Consider the following 17,560-nt stretch of genomic DNA (forward strand, 5'->3'; position numbering starts at 1 on the left):
TCACAGCAGTGGAGGTGAGTAGTACAGGTACATCAATCCATGGCAGCTGATGGGGACCAGGAGCCAGGAGAGTTTGTTGCTGATGGACCAGGGCATTGCTGCTGCCTGTCCCTGGGACAGTGAGTGACCGCAGCCTTTTTCTCTTTGCAACCCTCTCTGCCCACTTCAGTGCCTGTGAGAGGAGCAGCTTCCTGACCTCATCTCTACACAGCCCACCACACCGCCTGGCACCGCAGAGGTGGCATCAGACTTGGACATGACCCATCTGTGGGCGTAGTTGGGATGATGCAGCTTATGTGATCCCCGGTATCCACAAGCTTTGCACAGCTGTGCACTCTGGTGGGCAAAGAAGAAGCTGAACTGTGCTGTATGCGGTCACAAGATAAAACCATCCGATACTCGGTGAGGTCAGATGACAGTTTTCTCGAGTGTCCTGTCCTGCAGCCTGCAACATGCTCAGGTTATGGCCTGCAGGTGAGCAGGGGCCTGCAGAGCCAGTGCTCCTGGCTCCTGAGCACAGCTTCCCACCTGAGCTCTGGGCTGCATCAACATCCAAGAGACTTCAGATCCCTGCTCTGATGGCTCCAACAAGAGATCAGGAGGATGTCTATTGATGGGTGGTGGGAGATGCACGCAAGACAGCATAATTCTGGGGTTCCTATGCACGTATGGCTTTGGTCTGGCTGTGAGAGCTGCAGCCAAGTCTCGGAGGCCCTCAACACAAGAAGTGGCAGAGGTGGCAGCACTGGGCTGGCACATCTCTGCTGGGCAGAGCATGGCTCAGGTGGACTGGGAGGCAAACATCAACCTCTCAGTCTGATTCTGAGAAGAAATTAAAAATAAAAGACAGAAAAAGCAGTTTGTTGTCTCTGATCAGCAAGAATCCTTCTCACTGCTGAGGAGAGGTTGTCCTAGTGCCAGTAAATAATATGGATTTAAAATTCTTTTATTTCTAATAGAAAGTGCATTTTGTTTTGTTGTGGTAAGATTAATCTGCTATGTTGTATAACGTTTTCAAGTCTTGCCCAGCAGCATGCACAGTATCCAACTGAAGTGTATTAAGAAGAGCAGAAAGCAGTTTTTAATTTACTTGTAATTTGTCAGTGACCCATTCAAAATCAACATTGCTTTATCTGGCTCGAGCAATTAAAATACAGTATTAAGAAACAGTAAATACAGTTTAAGAAAGAATTTGAACACAGGATTATGGCATTGAGGAAACGAGATCCTGGTTGGCACACTGCTGCCTTCCCTACAAAACAAGATCCCCAAACTACACAGCGTAACACAAGGCCTCAAAAAGGCAGAGGAAGGGCTGAGGAGTGCAGCACTACAGCAAAAATATGGAAGGGGCTGATTTTTCTCTATCTGCAAAACTGTTCCTCTGTTTAAAACGTGCTGAAAGATTATCGCAGATCTGCTGAAGTGATAACTTGATTAAATCAAGTTAAAGGTTAGAATTAGTAGAATTTTAGGCTGCAACATAAGCAAAATAGGAAGCTACAGCATGAAGACGTTTCCAGCAAAAAAAGCTTGGGTTTTTCTCCTTCTAAAAGAGAAACAAGCTCAGCAGCATTCCACGGTTTTTTGTTGGCTTTTTTTTTTTTTCCCCATGTGCCAAGAGTTTTATCAAATTCATGCAATTCAAGCTGTCTTCATAGGTGATATTCCAACCTATGGAAATGTCTTCTTAATTGCCCTTCTAACTATTATTTAGTGGAAAATTGTATTTTTTAGCCTTCTTACGGTGTTTACTGCCAAGCAGAGGCAACATTTATGACAGCTTCTTAAAACTGCCTCCAATTAGCTAAAAAGAGATAGCTGAAAGAATGCAAACCGAACAGCCTTGATTCACAGTACTGTTTCTTTTCAGCTTGTCTTGACAAATGTCCAGCACATCCACACAGTTCTTTTAACTCTCCGCATTGCTGAATACAGATCCACTGGTCCTGCAGAGAATTTCATGCAGCTTTAGGATACAGGCTAAAATATGAATGCAAATTTCTTTTAAAATGATTGACTATCTGTCTAAACTGAAAAGCTAGCCATGCAATAGTACTGCAGCTACTGATGACTTGTTATGTATTACTAAACACAGCTGCAGAGAATTAAATGTTTGATGTTAACTCAGAAAGAAAGAGAGAAAGGGAAAGAGAGATAGAAAGAGAAAGAAGGGAAGGGAAGGGAAGGGAAGGGAAGGGAAGGGAAGGGAAGGGAAGGGAAGGGAAGGGAAGGGAAGGGAAGGGAAGGGAAGGGAAGGGAAGGGAAGGGAAGGGAAGGGAAGGGAAGGGAAGGGAAGGGAAGGGAAGGGAAGGGAACAGTTAGTCTTTTTTAGTTCTTCTTGTGTCCAAGTTAGTTCTGTTTGTGTTTGCTTGCTTATATGGAACATTTGTACGGACCTTGAAACATTCAGAGTTGCATTTCTTTGAAAAAAACATATCATTCTGCTATAGAAGCTGAAGGCAGACTAACCAACATGCATTAACATTAGCCTGGTAGCAATACTCCTACTGCTCATACTCCAGAATAATGCAGGAAAGTCTGAGTGATACAGTTAGTGTAGTTCCACAGCAGAATTTTCCTGCTACCTGCCCTCTTTCTTTGGCATCGTGCTCCCTCCTGCAGTGTCCCTCTGGGTCCCCATATGGACAGACCCCATTGTGTGAGGCAGGGAGGCTGCAAAGAGTGTCTCACACACACACACACACACACAAAGAGTGTCAAGGCTCTTCCCTGGGAGGAGCTGGGTGCTGCTCTTGGAGGTCATTTCCTCCTTTGTCTTAGAGACTGCTTGATTTTGTTTATGTACTCTTTTAGTGTAATCTGTGTAGGTAAACTTTCTCTTCCTTGGTTTTCAATTATTTAGTCTTCCTGTTCTTTCTTTTATAGTTGAACTCATCTAGCAAGACTCTACTCCTTTAATGACCACATGATTTTTGTTTTTGGGCTGGGACCCTGGCAGCATTCCATGTTTTGATTCTTGTACCTCTCATGTGTTCCAGGACAACAGATAATGCAATCCATTCAAATAAAAAAAAAAAAAAAAAGGAAAGCTACACGTTGTCAATACAAACTATAGTAAACTAAACCCAACCTGGCCACTGGAGAATTGCTTTCACTGCTAAAATAAGGTAAAATTAACTTAGGCCATCATAACCCAGGAAATTTTGTGACTGAATATATGCAAACTTTTTTTTTTTCTTTCCAGTGGCAGCAATGGCATGATTCCATAGATTTTTCTAAGCTAATGATGATGCTTTTTTTCTGTATGATATTCTATTCATCTTCTCCTTTGAAGCAAACAAACAAACAAAAAAACCTAGTCCGGTTGGGAAGTATGAAACACAAGTCCCAGTTTCTTCCTTCCATTTTGTAACTTATTTTCTGTGTGACTGTTTTGTGGAGTATAAAACTTCCCCAGACTTTAGAGAGCATTCTGTGAGCTCTTGGTGCTTAAGTTCTGTACGAGGGCATTCTGCTACTGCTCTGTGTGTCCTGGTTTTTTCTTCTGGATCTAGAACTGAAAGACCAGTTTTTCTAGCAGTCTCAGTTAGGAGAAGGTTAAGACAAACATAAAATGACTACATTAACTCTTAAAAAGTGCTATATTAACTACATGGAATTGTGATAAGCTAATGAAATTGAAGAATAAAAATATACATGAAATTATAGACAGTTGCCCTTATTGCAGGACTGGACTGCAGGGAAGAAGAATTGCTTTGTGCTTTTCTTGTGCAGCAAGTATTAGGGGTGTTTTAACTTAATTTTGATTGTGATTATTAGAGAATAAAAAAGGCCCAATTTGATTTTTCTCTGTAAGTTAAATACCTCCCAAGAATGGGCAAAATATTCTGAGATTTCAATGCCTTTCCTGTAGTAGAGGAATTAGCTCTTGATGGATATCTGATGCTGGGTCCAAGAGCTCTCTAATTGCCTCTGGAAGCCAACATCACGCTGCTGAACTTTTTAAGATGAAATTTAAATACAGATACATCAAAATGAGATATATCTTTCATCTCCAGTCAGTGACCTGCATGCTGTAAAATTTAGAAATCCTATTTAAATACTTCTGTAACTGTATTCAATTACTAGGAAGGGCCCAGGGAATTTTTATCACCGCTATTTGCAGGCTGTTTCAATTTCTGTGACGGAAATTAAGATTAGCAGCAGCACAACGGACTTCAACCAGCTGAGAGCACATAGAGAATTTTGGATGCACCGATGTTTGCACCGCTGTGACGATGGTGTTGACAGCAGTATTTGAATAAACATAACGTGTGGTTTGCATGCGGTTTACCTGCAGTGCTGTACTCTGCACAGGGTGGGTTGCAAAAGGCAGACATGGTGAAGAGAGCAGGAAAAGGAAAGAGAGGAAGAAGGGGGAAACTGTAAGAAGTAAAAAGAGTGAGTAGAGGGCAAACGGGCTGCTGACGGCAATTTTCACTTTTGAGTTTCACTTTTGCAGAGCCCTTGCTTCAAATGGCAAACGGAAACACAAACAAAAACCCCTAAGGTAAATAATGACATGCTCTATCAGAGGGAGCCCACGTGCTGCAGACGTGGCTGCTTTTCAGAGGATTCGTGTAATCAGAAGAGCACGGTGACCGGGGCACAAGCAGAGTTGCGGAAAAATTGCATCACATTTTGCAAAGACTTATGGGCCTTTTAGATAATAATACCCTCAGTTTGTAATTCAGAACTTGTTGCCTGCCTGTGCTTTGGCTAAGCAGGTATATAAGCATGGGAGAATTAAAAGTACCGTGGAAAACTTGGTGAGATGTTTGAGTATGTAGTACTCAGGCATTAAAGTGATCCCTTTCACTTTTCAAGGTAATCAGAGTGTAACAGATTTCTTCTGTATAACTATATAAGCAAGGCATGGCTTTTTGCAAGATAAGGCTCTTCCCTTGACAAACTGAAATAGACACAAAACCAGTCTCCTTTTCGTCACTTCCTTCTTGGATTTAACACAATAGACATTTACATGAGTGGGAGAGGGCTGAGCATATCTCTCTATTAGGACTATGAAGGAGAAATCTTGCCAGCAACCACAGACCCAGGCAAAGGTCTAGACACTGCCTGAAGAAACAGTGGCAGCCAGAGGAAGCAACCTGCATGGATGGAGCTGAAGCAGGTGCCCTGGTGGCTGGATGCTTGCTGTTCTGCAGCAGCAGCCATGACAGCTGCACTGTGCCCCTGGGGTGGAAGGCTTGTGCTGGCTCTGTGGGATAGAGCCCTGGAGGATAGGTGGCAGAAGGTGTCCTTCTCCAGCCAGGTAGTAATCAGTGTCAGAAGCTTCTTTAGGAAGGTGGAATTGCTTAAGCGAAAAGGAGAAATTTGAGAAAGTTTTTTGCTTCTCTGCACCCATAACAGTGCCTGCTGTTGGCAGTAAAAACAAACACTTGCTGCTTAAAACTTGGCATGCTCTCATTACAAAAGCAAAGAAAGAAATCCCTGCCAATCTCGTCTGGATTGCAGCCAGGAGAAGAATGTTTGTTCTTAGAACAGAGTTGAGGTAGCTGTCCTGGTCAGCCCGTGCAGTTTCCTGACCAGATTCCTGATGCACAAACATCTCTTAGCCTTTGGCATCTCTTATGGGAGCATTCGTCTTCATCTCTGTCACCCCGGCTCACTCCTCTGTTTTTCGTGGAGTAAGGCTCATTGCTTCTCTCTCTTGATAAGACCCCATCCGCTTTACATTCCTGTCCTAGAGTGTGGAATTGCAAAATATGCCAATTTGGAAGGGACTCACGAGGATCACTGAGTCCAACTCCTGGCTCCACACAGGACTGCCCAAAATTCAAACTCTGTGTCTGAGAGCATTGTCCAAATGCTTCTGGAACTCTGGGGCTTGGGGCTGTGACCACTGCCCTGAGAAGCCTATTCCAGATCTTGGCCATCCTCTGGTGAAGAACCTTTTTTAATAGCCAACCTGCATAAGAACATGTTCAGCTAGAGATGTGCTTCACCAGCTGATTTCTCACCTCCATGTTCCAAAGCAGCTGGTGGCCCTTTCCTACGGTTTCATGATTAGCTTCATGCAATCTTAGATATCTGTCTGCAAAAAAAGGACTTTTTGCATTTCTGCATCACACCATCCGTAGGTCTGCACCTTGTAATAACAGAGCGGTATGGAAGCACAGGGACATAAATATAAAATTACCAGAAGTAGAACTGAGGCAAACTTATGATTTACTTCAAAACAAAAGAACACAGAAGTGTGCATCTTTGTTTTGTTTTTCACAGTATGATTCATCTGCGAGGACAAGCCCCATGTTTTTATTTGCTCTGTTGCCTCTGGCAGGTGACTGCCCTTTCTCCACATTCCTTCAGCTGCTGCTGCTGGGCAACTCAACAGTGCCAGCCTGTGCTATGAGCTCAGGGACTGCCTTTCCCCAGCATTCTCAGTTCTCTACTTTTCTGTCTTTCATTCTTCGCTCCAGTTCCCACTTGCTCAGCTACTTTCCCCCCTCAACATATGGATGGAGAGGACACGTACAGAAGGAGCACACACATCTGTTGCTCCTCCTGCCCTCTTGTTGTCATCTGTTTCTGTCAGTTCCTCTTAAGTCTCATAGCAGAGAAGGCAGATAACTATTTGCCATACTAAACGAGTTTCATTTTCTTCCGCTATAATTCTAATGCCAGGCCAAAGTCCAGCTGAGATACATCCCTGGACCAGTCTTTCCATGCACAGCAGGCACAGGTGTTAGAGATTACATTGCTTTCCTACCTGGATGCACAGTGCTGGCTGTCACAGGACTCCAGTCCCAGCTAAGGATGTATTGAGCCACAACTGTTTCACATGTATAAAGAGTAACACCAGAAAATGGCTGCAGGCTGTGGAGGTGGCAAACCCAAGGGAAAAAAAAAAAACCTTTGTATTGCAAAGAGCAGCAAGTATTTTGTGTGTCACAGACAACTGCTTGTACAGTAACACAGACCAGGAGGCCTCGGTGCACTAGCAGGCTTTCAGATGGTTTGCAAAAGGACCAGTCCCCATGATGCTGACGCAGGTAGAATTAAGCAGCCAGGCTTTTAGGAAATGGAGTAGCAGGAAGGGATAATAGGCAAGAAGGATTATACAGGAGAGACGTGAAGGGATTTTTCAGCAGTAGGCCAAATTAGAAGCAAAGTGATGAAATAGGTAGGTGTTTGCCATTGGTTGTATTGCATTATCCTCTACTGATTATGCGCTTAAGATTCCACTGCAATTCTTTTAAAGCCATCACACTGAAGTAATACTGATTCATCTGGGACAAGTTTTTGTCTCAGAAACAAATTAGGGTGCACATGGGTTCATCAGGAGCATCTACTACATCAGTTTGGAGATACCTGTCAAAATCAAACAAGCATCCTAAAGTAATCTCACTGATAGAAGCTGCAGTGTGGATACCTTCATGGAACCACACTCACACTGAAAACTTCAGCCTTTAGAGCTGCTGTACCTGGAGGCATCACTTGTGAGCAGTGTACTTTCACTGACAGAAATGCAGGTACACAAGAAATGTATGTGTTTCCTGGGATGGTGTCAAGGATGGTGTGAGATGGGATACCTTGGTGAGCAATGTGTGGAATGATCTGTTTCTCACTTTCCCATCTTAAAAAAAATATATTTTTCCCTTGGAAACATTTCCCAAGGTGTTTAGGAGCTGGGTAGAAAGTCTTTATGCATCATTATGTGCTGCCTTGCTGGATGTTATGAGCACCTCCACCCAGTACTCCTGTGCTGAAGCACCCATATCACTCCACGTGCCTGGTGGCTACCCTGCCCTCTGGGCACGCAGATATGCAAAGCTGCCTCTGAAAATAAGTCCACACTTTCCAGTTTCTATTCCTTACATGCCTGTTCATAATCAGGAAATGCCATAATTTGCAGACTCAGACACTCGTTGGCAGCGTGTATGTGGCAGGGACACAGCATGGGGAAATTACTTGACCCGCACAGGAGGAAAACACCCCAGGAGGAAGAATTGCAAGCTGCCAAGTTTCATTTGGAGAAACCCAAGTTTCGTTTTCTGTTTGGTGACGAGATTGACAAACAAGTCAGTGTCTAGCAGATAGACATAGAAGAGGCTGTTGCCTGTGAGTGTTCAGGTCAGAGTCCCCTCTGAACCAAAAGGCAGCAGAACCAGCAGGATTCTTGAAGTGAAGCATCCTGTCAGTGACAACCAGAGGGAGCTTAGGGTTCAGTGGAATGCCAGGTGCCTCAGTCCCAGTCAGCCAGTCCTTCCTCAGGCATTTCTATCCCACCGACCCTTTTTAAGAACGAGCACTTTTGCTGCATAAGAACTGAAGAGTCCCACCTGAGGACTTTTAGACCTGTTAGTAAACAAGTGCATGCAGGGGAGCTGCAGTTCTCCCACTGGGTATCCATGCTGCTCCAAAACAGCATTATTAGCAGTAGTGTTGACTACTTCTTTAAACAGTGGCTTTTCCCAGTATTTTGAGCATTCGGCATGGAGCAAAAGGAGAGCAGTGCCCATGCCAAGGTTGGCATTGCACCTGTTCTCTAGCCACTACATGGGCAGCTGACAGATGCTTGGTCAGAAATTTGCGTGCAGACTGTGGCCCTCGGTGACATAGACCTGTGTAAGCTTTGTTCAAGGAGAGTAAGTTATTGTATGAACTTCGGTGAGGCCACACCTTAAGCACTGTGTCCACTTCTGGGCCTCTCCCTGCAAGAAGGGGTTTAATTCCATTCCTGGAATGTGTCCAGGGCACCAAATCTGATGGAGTTGGAAAACAAGACCTGTGAGGGGCAGCTGAGGGAAGTGGGGCTATTCAGTCTAGAGGAGGCTCAGGGCAGCTTACTGTGCTCTATCTGACAGGGCTGCAGCAAGGTGGGCACCAGTCTCTTCTGTCAGGTGACAAAAAGATGTGAGGCACCAGCCTCAGGTCGTGCCGGGAGATGTTTGGATTGGATACTGGGAATCATTTCTTCACAGAAACGGTGGTGAGGGCTTGGAACACACTCTGCCAAGGAGGTGGTGGGTCCCCATCCCTGGAGGTGGTTCGGAGCCGTGTGGACGTGGTGTTTAGGGACACGTTTTAGCGGTGGGCTTGGCAGTACCGTGTGCTGGTTGGACGTGGTTATTTGACACTGTTTCACGAAGCGTTAATCATTTGTTTATCGATTTCTTTGCCTGCGTGAGGAGCCCACGAGAACCTCGCGGTAGCGCAGACGAAGCGCGCGGCGCTGGGCTCCCCACACGCAGCCCCGCCGGTTCGCGCCTCAGTGCCGCCCCTCGGCGCTCCGCCAACGTCCGCGCGGCTCGCGAGGCCCGGGCCCGGTGTCTCCCGGTTTCGATTCCCGCGGGCGGCCCCGGGTGACGCGATGCTCAGGGAGGGGCGTGGGGCGGGGCCGCGACACCGCCGTGTTTTGGGGCGGCAGCGGGCTCGCAGCCCGAGGGCTTCGGCGCTCGGCGGCGGGCGGGTAAGTGCCCACGGTCCGCGTCCGCAGCGGTGCGGCATCGCCTGCCCCGCGCCCGCTCCGTGCGGGGCTGGAGCTCCAGCGGCGGTCGGGGCGGGCGCCGCACGGCTCTGCGTGCGTGGTACGGCCCTGCACCGCTTCGTGCATCGCGTGGCCCTGCGCGGCTTTGCGTGCCTTGCACGGCTCCGCTTGCGTCTCGCGGGGAGAAGCTCCCCGGGGGCGGCGTCCCGCCGCGCTGGGGCCGCCCGAACTCGCCTTGAACCCGCCGGGGGGCTGCCGCGGCCGGAGCGGGGCCGTAGTTCCCGGATGAGGGGTGGCCGTGCGGGGTGGAAGCCTGCCGGGCGGTGCGTGGGGCGGCCGGAGGGGAGGCGGGGTGCGTTCGTGCTGCTCCTGCCCTGCAGCTGGATGTGCCTCCGGCCTTCCTGCAGCAGTCCTGCACGGAGGAGCGGGGGGCGATGCGTGCTGCTGAAAGGGAAGAGCTTCCGTGTGGCCCCCCGGCTGAGCGTTGTCTTCAGTGGTTTTGGATCCTTTCTCCGGAGAGCAGTGCTGTGTTTGAGGTCGTGGAGTGGTCGCTTAGAAGCAGACTTGTTCATCTGAGAGGGAGCTGGAGCACCGTGTGCGCTTCAGAAGAGCAAAACCCAAAAGGTCTGTTACCTTTTTATTTAGTGCCTGATTCACAGAAAATTAACCTCAGGTTGGTGACATGATTTTAGTGCAAATGGGAACAGGCTTTGCATTGTCAAGAAAACGTGCAAAGAGAAGTGTTTCTTACCAGAGCTTTTACCTGTGTGCAATTAAACATGCCAAGTGTGAGCTGCAAACTGCACAGGCTTGAAGACTTTGCTGTTAGGGAAATCTTGCTGTTTTTTTGGTGTTTTTTTTTTTGGTTAGTTTTCAGTTTTCATTCGCCTTTCCAGATGTTTTGCTATCTTGAACTGATCTAGAGCCCATTTGTTACCATTGCTTTCTTACTGGGTCATCACTGTTTGATGACAGGAACATCATCAGGCTGAGTAAACAAGAGCAGCAGTGTAAATACCTCCCTCTTGGACTGGGCTAGGGCTGGTGTGGCAGAGCTGGATGGTGGATTTTGGGGTTGTTGTTTCAGGCCATAGGAAGTGAGATTATTTCCACTGCTCTGTGAATTTTTGTTGTGATTGTTTGCAAAACAGTGATGACACCTGGATAGAATGTTGGACGTGTTTTCAGTGTGAGTATATAAAATGGGAGCTGCAGGTCCTGAGTTTGTTAAAGTAGTGCTAGTTCGTAAATATTTGTATGTATTCACTGTGTTTTTCCAGAAAACACAACTCTGCCTTTGCCGTATTTACCACCCTTTCTCTGAGGTGTAATTTGTTACTGATAGATTACAAAGAGGGGAAGGACCATTTGAAACTGAAAGAAAAAATTCTGTTTTGTTTCACTTAGCAAAACAAGGTTTGCTGGGGAGCAAAGCCAAGCCCAACACCACTGCCAACTGCAAGGCAGCCTTTAAAGAGGGGCAGTTCCCATGTGCTAGACTGCAAGGGAAGGAGGAAGAGTGCTGAGAGCACCCTAAATCAGGGATGATAGGGCATGGCTATGTTTGAAGACCTTTTTTGCTGGATTGGTCAGCAACACGTGAAGGTCTTGCCTGCAAGCTGAGAGATGCAGTTCTTCTGTCAGTGGCTTTTTTTCCAGGAGCTTTCCCAAACTGAGATGCAGTCCTGATGATATGAAGATACCATATGGGATTAAGGATGGACCCAGGAAATTTGGACTGTAGAGAGCCAGCCTGCAAGGACTATGCAGTGCAGCTAATGGATATGAAGCTCTGATTCCACAGAGAGCAGGTGCAGAGCTGCTGTCCTGGTGTGCAGGTGCCTTGCATCTTGGGACAAAAATTGGAAAATGTTGTCTTGTTCTGGTAGCATGCTTTTGATTGCTGTTGCCTTGCCATGTTTAAATCATAGAATCCTTAGAGCTGGAAGGGACCTCTGAAGGCCACATATTTCAATTCCTCCACAGTGAACAGGGTTACCACAGTTAGATCAGGTTGCCGAGAGCCTTATCCAGCCTCGTCTTGAAAGTCTCCAAGGATGGGGCATCAACATTACTGGGCAACCTGTTTCAGTTCCTCACTACTCTCACTGTATAAGGCTTTTTCCCTATATCTAACCTGAATCTACCCTCTTTGAGCTTGAATATTGCTTCCTGGCATAGTGCCTATCCTGCATGCGTGTCAGCCACCAATCTAGCCTCTTGAGGATTCACTGGTAACACTTTAGCAGCAACCTTATGTTTAGACTTTTTAAGTTGCTGCAAGGCAGCAGGCTGACTCTGTGCTTGGGCTGGGCTCAGTCCTTTTTTGGTGGCCCTGCTGCTGGTTGTGCTTCTGAAGAAAGCCGAGCTGCGAGCAGAGCTGGCTACGTGCGTTTGGTGTGTGAGGAGCTGGAGTTATCAGTCAGCTGGGCTTAGTTATGAGTAATAATTGCTTTATAACAGTGTGCGTAAACAGAAACCGGTGCTCAGCATTATCTGGAAGAAGAGGACCTCAGGAGGTTTTTGTGGCTAGCCCTGCCCAGAGCAGGGCCCTGGAGCAGTGTGTGAGTCTGTCTGCTCGTGTTTGTCTTCAGCTTCCCTCATTTCACCCAGGCCTTGCACACATCTGCTGCTTATCTGCTTTGTACACAGCATTCGAGATAGTAACGGAACATCGAGACGTCTGTGCTAATTGTACCCCGGTATGTGGTGTGCATGTGCCACAGGTCAATAAGTCTGTGCCCTACAGTCAGCAGTTTGATCCAGAACCTGGAGAAAGCTCAGTGCAAGCTGGTCAGGGATGTTTCATCTAGCTCAGGCACCAGCAACTGCTTAATATCTCAAGAGCAAAACTGTGGAGGTGAAAAGTCTCACAGCTAACTTTCCAGATACAGGCATAGCACTTGTGCGTGAGACATGGTGCTAAACGTGGCAATAGCCCATGGGTTTGGTGGGTTTGTAGAATTACAGAATGGCTTGGTTTAGAAAGGACCCTAAAACCCACCCAGTTTCGACCCCTTTCCATAGGCAGGGCTGTCACCCACCAGACCAGGCTGCCCAGGGCTCCATCCAACCTGGACTTCAGCACATCCAGGGGTGGGGCAGCCACAGTTTCTCTGGGCAGCCTGTGCCACTGTCTCACCACTCTTGTAGTGAAGAGTTTCCTCTAGGACTGCTGGTTTTGTCTGGATTCTTGGTACAGATCTAGAAAGGTAACTGTTTGCAAGTTGTTGTTTTGCATTGCAGAGTGAGAAGGTGTTTTACTTTCTGAATAAAACAATTTGAAAGGAGCAGCTCCTCCAAGATGAGCTGATATTTGGCAAGGGTTAGAAACAGCCCGTATGAGATACTGCCAGAACACTGGATTAAAATGTCTCAGTATCCACAAATATCAGTATGACATTTTCCAGTCCAAATAGATCCTTGAGAATGGCCGTGCCAAAATCTCGTCTCTTTCTCTTCTTCCACGTGAGTTCTCTTAGTATGTCCACTTAGGCCTTGTAACTTCAAACCCGTTCATATTGCTTGCAGAAATCGTGTGTTTTATCTCTGCCACTTTTCCAAGGCTTCCTCTCAAAGCACAGACTGTTTCAAGAGTTTTTGTTTGCCATTTCAGTATGAGATGGAAAAGCAAAGCTGCCGTATGAAGTTTTTTTCTGCTTTTCACTCTGAGAGAGGTAGTGCACGCATTCAAGGTAGACTTCTCTAACCTGGCTAGTAGGCAGGTAATGGGTGCCTAGAGGCTGCCTGGTGAGGAAACATGGACTCCCTGAACGTTGGTGAAAGGTGCATTATGGAAAGCAGTTGTGCCTCAAGAATAAAAACATTGTAAAACAGGGTAACACCATAGGATTGAGGCTTGTAGGCTTGACCTCCAGTACCAACAATAATTAAAAGCCTTGCTGTGTAGAAACTTCCTCTTTTCCTCTGTAAACAAGCACTTGCTGCACTGGCTGGGATGGAGTTAATTCACTACCAACATGGATTCTTGGTAGTGGCTGGCAGAGTGCTGTGTTTTAGGTCTGTGACCAGAACAGTGCTGATGGCACACCACTGTTTTAGCTGTTGCTGAAGCAGTGTTTGTTTGCGCAGCATCAGGGCTTTCTCTGTTCCTCACTTTGTCCTCCAATGAATAGATTTGGGGGTGCACAAGACTTTGGGAGGGGACACAAACAGGCAGATAATGCCAAGGGGATACGCTGTGCTGTACCACATCAAGCTCAATGATAAAATGTGAGAGGAGGGGTTTAGGAGGTTTTGTCTCTTAGAGCATGTAAACTGGATGGAGATGGAACAAGTGAGCTGCTCAGGTTCACTTTCAGATTTATGAAGTTTTCAGAAAGCACAAGATGGCCTCTTGGAAGCAGTGTAAGGACCACCACATTTTTCAAGGATGAAAAATCAGTTTTGTGGCAGAGCGTTTGGGTTTTCAAGCTTATCTGCTGAAGGAAGAGGAATCACACTTAGCTCTGTAAGCCCCCAAACAGTCCTGCTTTTGAGGACAGTCTGATTGAAGCAGTTCAGTGGGATGTAGAGCACTGTGGTAACTCAAGAGTGGAGTAAATGGGCGTTTTGCACACTGGCAGTATGCTGGGTTTAACCTGGCAGGCAGCTGAACGCCACGCAGCTCACTCCTCCCTCAGAGGGATGGGGGAGAGCACTGAGAAGTGCAAGAACTTGTGGTAGGAGATAAGACAGTTACTAAACTGAAAAGAAAGAAAGAAAGAAAGAAGAAAAAAGACCAACCACGCAAACTAAAACTCTAATCACAACAAAAAGTGCCCAAAGGAAGTGATGCACAATGCAGTTATTCACCGCCCACTGACCAATGCCCAGCCAGCAGCCCCACGGCCAGCTCCCCCAGTTTTGTTACTCAGCACAAGAACATATGGCACAGAATATGCCTTTTGGCCAGTCTGGGTTATTTGTCCCAGTCCTGTCCTCTCCCAGCTCCTTGTCCCCCAGCCCCTCACTGGCAGGACAGTACAAATTGCTGGAATGCCCTTGGCCTTGTGCAGTGCTGCTCAGCACCAGCTGAAACATGGCTGTGTTATCTACACCTTTTTTCTCCTAAATCCAAATCACAGCATCATATCAGGCACTATGAAGAAAAATTAACCCTATCCCAGCAAAAAGCAAGGCGCAACAGTAGAAGTTGGAGCTGATTGTTTGTGATTTAACTCCATAATCTTGTGTTGTAGTTTCTCAAGTGTAAGTGGATGTGCTTCATTTTGCTGCCACAGTCATTCTAGTGGTCTCAGGAGCCGTACAAAAAAGTTAACGGGTGGCAAGTTGTCATTTTTGTTCTTGGTATTCCATATCATAACGTCATGTAGTGCACTGGAAGTTAAAGAGCCAGTGCTCCAGTTCTGTGGATTATGGATAGTTCTGGGCATACCTGTCTCAGAAGAGAAGAACTACATCTCCCAGAGGACTGTTCACTCTTCTGTTTCCGTTGTCTGTTCAGAGGGAGAGATAAAACTGTAAATCACGAGACACTCCTTTTCCCTTCTTGATCATCTCAGCAGCACGTGTGCTCCCTCGCTGTCTCACCTTTAGCATTAGAGTAAGGCCTTCTGTTTTTGGATGCTCTCTTTCTCATTTTATTTGATTTATTAGCTTCAATTCTAATTATATTGTATTACAGCGTGTTATCTTGCATTCCGAGATCATATTTAGTGAATCAGTTTGTTTCTCCTCAGATCATTGCTGCTGCTTTGTTTTTAGACCCATCTTCCTACCCTTTCCCATCCTCCCCTTTCCTGGGGTGTGGGTCCATGGGTCCCCTGCCCCACTACTCACAGAACTGGGCCGAACCAGCCTGTAAACCACTGATGTTTTTGAGAATGCAGGTATAGCCCACGTTGGCTGGGAAAAGACGTTCTTTCAGAACAAACCTCTCTCTGCTTTCAGAGAGTTTCATTAGAAATCTTATCAGTACTGCAGGTCCTGTACTGAAAACATGGCCTTGAAAGTGCAGGCAGACTGCCAGTATTCTGGGATATTTGTAAACTTTTTGGGTGCTGCTAGCTTGCTTCTGTAAAGAGAGGAAAAAAAAATGCTTTCTCTTCTAAAACTGCTCTTCAAGGGATTGCATTCCATAATTTTTTCTCTTTTAATGCTCAGAACATGCTGGGCCTTAATTCAAGTTTGCCACTCTGCTCTGTGGAGCCATAGGTATGTAGAGTCTACTGAAAACACTGATGGAAATATGTACCTGGCATCTGCATACAGTGTGGCACACAGCTCTAGAAGGAGTTGCTAATTCTACAGAACTTGTGACTTTTAAGCAGGCTCCCAGTCTCTCTTTTGAATCCTTTATGCAGTTTTTGAATGCTCCTCTGATCACGCTGTCAATCTCCCTAAATGTACTGTTCATCATTTCAGTCAGTATTTGTATTTATCGTATTTTGAGGAAGCCCTCCCCAAAACCAGAGGATACTGAATGGCAGGGAGTGTGGAGGGGCTTGGGAGAGACTGTAGAGAGATGGACATCTTCGGTGTCATGGAACCCCTACTTTTGGAAAGGAACCTTTCTTACCAAAGCAAAGTCTTTTATTAGTTATGTTCAGATGCATTTGTGGTCCAGGCATTTCTCTTTCCTTGTGCCAATGGGAGGCATAGGAATGGGTGACATTTTTGTTCAATGCTAGCCACACTCAACACTAAGCACTAGATGTCAGTCTTCTGTTTTTTGAGTTAAAACTGTGTATGCTTCAAGAAAATGTTAGGCAATAGCAAGACGTACTGTGTTAGTCAGTACAGCAGTTCTTCTGGGTAATTTACTTACATGTCAGATTTGCATGTCTGTGCATCTCTTGGGTACTGTTGCTAAAGCCTTCAGCAGGCATCCCAGTGATTTAAATGGCCTATGGTTTGGGGTTTTGGATGGCAAGCTGGAAAAGCATGGGAATATGTGTTCAGATGGAAATCTGCTCTGAGTGGGGAGGTTCTTATTTAACCTTCTGAAGGTGTTAAAAAAAAAAAAAAGGTGGAACTATATTTTAGCATTTGTTTTTTATTTCTTCCCTTTTTATTTCTCCCCCTTAAATAATGTTCATACTATGCAGTGTCCAGAAGACCCACGTAAGCTATGAGAACGCTTGACTTGCTGTCTCGTAAGGAAACTATATTATATGCATGTGGTTCAATGAAGTGATGATTTAATTTGCATGGCATAATTGTCATAATTACTCCTCCAGTACTGCCTTGTCATCATACCTCCCCTGACCTTGCATAGATGGAACCTTTTATTTGTCAGTGTATAGTCAGTTTAGTCTATATCCAGGAGCTTAATTAGTTCTTCCTGCAGCGTTTGCATTGCATACATCATGACGGAGCATTATTCCTTGAAATAAATAAGGCCTAATTTCTGAGTGGCCTTTCTGCAGCCAGACAGAAGCACTCTTGCTCTGAGCTTCGCTGTAGCACCTGGTTCTCTTGTTGTTGCCTTTGCAGAGGTGTGCACTGCTTCTCCTGTGAGCTCACTGCATTTCACCTGATGGAGCATCTCCATGCAGACGAGGCACAGTGCCACCCATAGCACGCCTCTTAATCCTCTGGACAGTACAGCAGCCTTTTGGGTTTGCCTTGAGAACCTATGGAGAAGATGTCAGCGTTACTTTGTGCTTTGTCTGTGGGCTCATATACTTAAAAATACCTCATTTGGTCTGCTGTGAAAAGCCTTTACAGCTTCTATCAGTAGGCTGTGATGTTACAGGTTGTCTCTGGTTCTGTTCCATGCTGGTTAACACCAGGATAATTAGTAAACCTGTGCTTTCCTTCTGGGGTTATTAATCTTATTTGCTAGTATTGAGATTGTGAGACTAAAAGAGACTTTCACAGGTAACGGCGATGGCTTTTAAAAGTATAATCCAGTTGTGGAGAATGATTCTGCTCAAGACTTTCTGATTGTTTCGTCTGTGAGCTTGACGTGCTGTCTCACAGCATGCGTGTGGCTGTTTTTCCCCTTGTATTTGATTACCTGCTTCTTGAAACGGCGATTACTTTTATGTAAGGAGATTAATTTTACAGTTTTAATTATGAAATGCTTTTTCTACCATTTGCAGTTGATGCCTGTTTCAACCTTTGATTTCTCCGAGTGCT

Source organism: Tetrao urogallus (genome assembly GCF_951394365.1).
Source record: "Tetrao urogallus genome assembly, chromosome: 7".
Lineage (NCBI taxonomy): Eukaryota > Metazoa > Chordata > Aves > Galliformes > Phasianidae > Tetrao > Tetrao urogallus.